This window comes from Mandrillus leucophaeus, unplaced genomic scaffold (assembly GCF_000951045.1).
Source record: "Mandrillus leucophaeus isolate KB7577 unplaced genomic scaffold, Mleu.le_1.0 Scaffold219, whole genome shotgun sequence".
NCBI classification, from domain to species: Eukaryota; Metazoa; Chordata; class Mammalia; order Primates; family Cercopithecidae; genus Mandrillus; species Mandrillus leucophaeus.
Window position 1 is genome coordinate 2,144,105 of NW_012102243.1, and position 6,284 is coordinate 2,150,388.

A 6,284-nucleotide genomic window follows, 5' to 3' on the forward strand; every position below is an offset into this window, starting at 1 on the left:
ACACACAGACAGACACAGACACACACAGACACACACACACACAGACACACACAGACACACAGACACACACAGACACACACACACACAGACACAGACACACACAGACACACACAGACACACACAGACACACACACAGACACACACAGACACACACACAGACACAGACACACACACAGTGTCTTCCTCGTGAGGGTGGATGCATGGATTGCGCCCGTGCCTTGCTTTAGGAAGTCCAGCCTGCGGGGGCGTCACCCACACGATGGCAGGAGCATGGTGCTCTTTGATGAGTGGGGACCAAGAGGAGATCCCAGGACTCCAGTTGCAGATTGTAAAGATCACATTTTTCTGGGTCATGCATCCTCTTGTTAGTAATAATATCAGCCCAGTCCCTGAGACGGCTTTTGTCTCAAGTAACTTGACAATCACTTTGGATCTCAGCTGCATTCTTTGTTGGCGTCTATCTAACACATCTAATGGGTAACCGGAATCTGGTGCAAAGAAGAGATTCTGAAAGACACTGGGACTCACAGAAACTGGGGACAGGCTCCTAAGCAAAACAGAAAGGAGGCCAGGGGCACAAGTCAGCTCAGTGACCTGGGGAAGGCTGCGTGCCCTGGAGCCTGAGACCTTGGCCCCCCCCGCTCAGTGACCCTGGTTCTCTCATCCTCAGGGTGGGATAATGTGAGTCTAGCCGTATGGGGTTGTTGTGAAGGATGCACAAAGTCATTCATTGATGGGCTCCCTTAGCACAGCCCCTTGCACGCTACTCAGTTAATATTTGCTGTTATTACGCAACTTTCCAATGCAATGGAAGGGAGCCGTAAGTTTTCTCTTTCTTTTCCTTCCTCTTTTTCTCCTTCTCTTCCTCTTTCCCTTCCTTCCTCCCTCTCTTTTTCTCTCTTTACTTCCTTGCCAAAATCTGTGTAGCAACAAAATTGTACACACAGCATCTTTCTGAAAAGTGTCCATGCTCCCGTCTCCCCTCACACACTCACACACATTTCTCCTGAAAATTAGCACTGGATTGCCACCTTGAAGGTGAGAATAAAAGGAAATTCACCCAACATGTTCATGTGAAATCTTCTGGGTCAAGATGAGACCCATGCCTTTGGTTTGCAGGCCCAGGCACGCGTGGCCTCCCTCACAGGCACTCCTGTGTCTGCAGAGCATAACTTTGCAAGCCCATCGGCCCCTTGCATCCTCCATGCCCTGAGTCCAGCACTCCACAGGAGTGTCATCTGAGTATCAGCCCCACATGGAGGGCCCAGTTATCCCCAGAAATAGAGTTGAGGACGGCTTCATGCTAGGGGCTCATGTAAAACAGGTCAGCCAAGGACATCATCAGACGGCTCTTCTGTAAAACTGGCAGAACCCTTCCCCATTTCACAACTCACAATTTGTCCTAGAATTGAGCAGGAGGAAAGTGATACCTCCCCACTGGCATGGTATTTTCCTTGAATCAGACAGGAAGAATGATTTCCCTTTGAGTCACGAAGGCCAAGATGGTGAGCTCCAAATTTAATATTTAAATAGAGTAACTACAGAGACACATTTTGCTATAATTATCCAATTATTTCCTCATATTGCAATTACCTAACTAAAAAAATTATACACACATACACATTTTTTGTTTTAAAAAGTACTATTGATTTATGTATAATTTACGTACTATACATTCGCAAATTTCAAGTGTACAAATCAATGGGTTTTAGTGTATCCACAGATATGTGCAACCATTGCCACAGTCAAATTTAGGACATTTTCTTTTTTCTTTTCTTTTCTTTTTTTTTTTGAGATGGAGTCTCGCTCTGTCGCCGAGGCTGGAGTGTAGTGGTGTGACCTCGGTTCACTGCAACCTCCGTCTCCCGGGTTCAAAAGATTCTCTTGTCTCAGCCTCCCGAGTAGCTGAGACTATAGGCGCATGCCATCATACCTGGCTAATTTTTGTATTTTTAATACAGACGAGGTTTCACTATGTTGGCCAGGCTGGTCTCAAACTCCTGACCTCGTGATCCTCCTGCCTTAGCCTCCCAAAGTGCTGAAATTACAGGCATGAGCCACTGCACCCGACCAAGGACATTTTCGTTATAACAAAAAGAAACCCCATACCTCTTAGCTGCCACCCCAATCTCTCCACTACCCCATTCTGCACCTCCCAGTCTCTGGCAACCACCCATCTACTCTCTGGCTCTGCAGAATTGCCCTATTCTGGACATTTTGTATAAATGAAACCGAACAATCCATGGTCTTTCGCGACTAGCTTCTTTTGCTTGGCACAGTTTTCAGGGTTCACTCGTGTTCCGGCACCAGCGCCTCCTTTCTTCTTACGGCTGAATCACATGCCACTGTGGGGCGAGAGCACACGGTGCATCTTCGTCCACTGATGCACAGTTGAGCGGTTTCCACATTGTGACTATTGTAAATAATGCTGCTGTGAAAATGAGTGCAAAGGTTTTATATGAACACATGTTTTCATTTCCACCGTGTATGCCTGGGGAGGAATTTCTGGGTTTCACCTTTGAGGAGCGGCCTTTTCCAAAGTGGCTGCTGGTTTCACACACTAGCCGTGTAAAAGGAATTTAATGTGTCCACATGCTTAACAATGCTTTCCTTTTTTTTTTTTTTTTGGCTATTAAAAATGTTCGATGTTACTTGGCTTTCTTTACAGGTGGGAAAAAATAGTCTCTTCAATAAATGGTACTGGGAAAACTGGATATCCATATGCAGAGGAATGAAATGAGACCCTTTCACCATATGCAAAAATCAAATAAAAATGGAGTAAAGACTCAAAGGAAGACGTGAAACTATAAAACTACTGGAAGAAAATATTGGGGAAACACTTCAGGGCATTGGTCTGGGCAAATTTTTTTTTTTTTTTTTTTTTTTTTGATGTGTGGTGGGGAAGACCTCAAAAGCAGAGGCAATGAAAACAAAAATAGACAAATAAGATTGTTTCAAACTGAAGAAACCCTGCACATCAAAGGAAACAATTAGCAAAGTGAAGAGGCAACCTACAGAATAGGAGAAAATATTTGCAAACTACTTGGTGGAACTTTTTAAAATAGCCATCCTATTGACTGGGAAGTGGTATCTCATGGCTTTGATTTGTGTTAACCATGTAGCACATATTTTCATGTGTTTATTAGCCATTCGCTTATCTTCTTTGGATAAATCTCTGTTTATATACTTTCTCAATTTTTAAATTCAATTACATGCCTTTTTGTTTTTCTACTGGGGTTCATTGTAGGTCTTTGATCTACTCTGAGTTAATTTTTGCATATGGTCTGAGGTGGAGTTTCAATTTCATCCTTTTGCATGTGAGTGTTCAGGTATCTCAGCACCATTTGTGGCCTTCTCGCCAAAAATTAACTGGACATAAATGCATGAGTTTATCTCTGGACTCTCAATCCGATTCCATTAATTTATAAGTTTGTCATTATGCTAGTACCACACTGTCTTGATACCTGTAGCTTTATAGTTAAGTTTTGAAATTTGAAATTTTGAGTCCTCCAGCTATCTTCTATTTTGACTATTCTGGGTCCCTTGAATTTCACGGGACATGAATGTTTGGATCAGCTTGTCAATTTCTGCAAATAATTCTGCTGGGAATTTGATAAGAATTGCACCGAATCTATAGATCAAATTGGGGAGTATTGTGATATTAACAATATTAACTTTTCTAATTCGTGAATATAAGATGTCTTTCCATTTGTTTGTCTTTAATTTCTTTCAATAATGTTTTGTAGTTTTCAGAGAGTGAGTTTTCCACTTCTTTTGTTACATTTATAAATATTATGTTCTTTTTGATGCTATTATAAATGGAATTGTTTTCTTAATTTCATTTTCAGCTTGTTCATTGTTACTGTATAGAGACAGTCTCCTGTAGTCCTACCAGACTTGTGTATTAATTCTAGCAGTTTCTTGGTGGATTCCTTAGGCTCTTCTGTACACAAGAGCACATCATCTGCCAGCCTAGTTTCATTTCTTCCTTTCAAATCTGGATGGTTGCTATCTCGTTTTCTTGCCTAATTGCCCTGACTACAATTTCCAGTACCATATTGAATAGAAGTGGTGAGAATGGAATCCCTGTATTGTTTCTGAACTTAATGGGAAAGCATTCACTCCTGTTAGTAGGTACAGGGTTAGCTGTGGGTGATTGTAGATGCCGTGTGTGTGTGTGTGTGTGTGTGTGTGTATATATATATTTTTTTTAGACAGAGTCTCACTGTTTCGCCCAGGCTGGAGTGCAGTGGCGCTATCTCGGCTCACTGAAAGCTCCGCCTCCCGGGTTTACGCCATTCTTCTGCCTCAGCCTCCTGAGTAGCTGGGACTACAGGCGCCCACCACCACGTCCGGCTAATTTTTTGTATTTTTAGTAGAGACGGGGTTCACCATGTTAGCCAGAATGGTTTCGATCTCCTGACCTCGTGATCCACCCGCCTCGGCCTCCCAAAGTGCTGGGATTACAGTCATGAGCCACCTTGCCCAGCCTGTATGTCTTTATCTGTAGTCCACTGCACACCTTTCTTGGAAGTAGGCTGAGTGTCATTTATGAATATACACTAAGGCCAAGTCACACTGACACATTTGTAAGAATTTTTAGTAACACTATTGGACACTTGGAGCTCATCTTAAAATTTCCTTAGGCTCAAAGTTTTCAGTTGTGAAGATCAAATTATTTCCCTGCATTAGGGAAATATACATTTCAGAAGAAGTTGTAAGGGAAGACTTGATTCCTACGTCTCTTTTCTAACAATATTGTATTTTTAAATTACTTTTCCTGGAATATCATATTTTTAAAAATTCTTTTTCCTGGAGACAGGACAGGCACTTTTGCACCATATGCGAATTCAGTGAGAGCCAGGGGGGCCCGTGTGGAGAAGACTCTGCCAAGCCCCCTCTCCTCTGACTTCATGCCACCCCTAATTTTACTATGTTGATTCATGGACTCCTTTTCCTTATGAATAGAGAAATGTTAACGAATTGTAGCATAATAAAGCTGATATGAGTAATAATGCTGTCTGTTCAGCATGATGGTTTTAATTCCTCATCTGAACTCTTTGAACTTTGACTGTAGTGAAGGATCTGTATTGGGGAAGCACCAGTGGTTTTGACCTAGGGTATGTTCAGAGTTCAACCCGTGTTTTAAAGAAAGGGACGTTTCATCACAGTCAAGGGCGTGCCTCAGTTTTGGCAACGGCCATCTGAACCTGCTGGTGAGAAGGTGGGTCGGCTGCCATGGGTGGTCCATGCTGTGGCAGAGGCCAGGGCTCTCAGGACTGAAGGAGTTTGGTCAAAGGACTGTGGAGCCCAGGCAGGGAGAGGGCAGTTCTCTCGTTTCCCTGCGAGTTATGGCTACTTGGGCGTGCAGAGTCAGAAACACACGCACGCCCTAGAGCGTAAGACGTTCTTAAAAGAACTAGTTTTAGAACTTTTATTTGGAGCAAAGTGGAGGCATGAAATAGACTCTCTACAATGAGCTCAAAGGGGAGGAGGTCTTTGGCTTATTTATGCAAGAGAGGGCTCCAGGAAACTCACTGAAGCTCTGATTAGGCTGTGAAGATGTTTATAGCAGTAGTGGGTGCATACATGCACACATATGTACACATGCAAACACATATTTACAAGACATGTGCATATACACAAGTGCACACCTATGCAAAAACACACACATGAACACAGGCACACTCGCAAGCATACATAAGCACATGAATATACATGAAGATATTTAGGTGCACATGCACATACCAACACACACAAATACACATAAAGTATCCACATGAACATAAACACACATACATATAACATACACAGGTGAACATGAGCATAAACACACATCCACATGTACACATGCAAACATGAGCATAAACACATACATATAATGTACACACATGAACATCAGCATAAACACACATACACATAATGTACACACATAAACATAAGCATAAACACACATACACATAATGTACACACATGAACATGAGCATAAACACACATACACATAATGTACACACATGAACATAAGCATAAAGACACATACACATAATGTACACATACAAACATAAGCATAAACACACATCCACATGTACACATGCAAACAAGAGCATGAACACACATACATAGAAATGTGCCAACCACACATACTCACATACATACACATATTTACCCTCCTTCATGAAAACAAATGCATACACCACTCTACACATACCTGGGCCTATATTCATGCACATATATGTGTACACATGTTAATGCATATGCAAAAATACACATGCATAAGCACATAT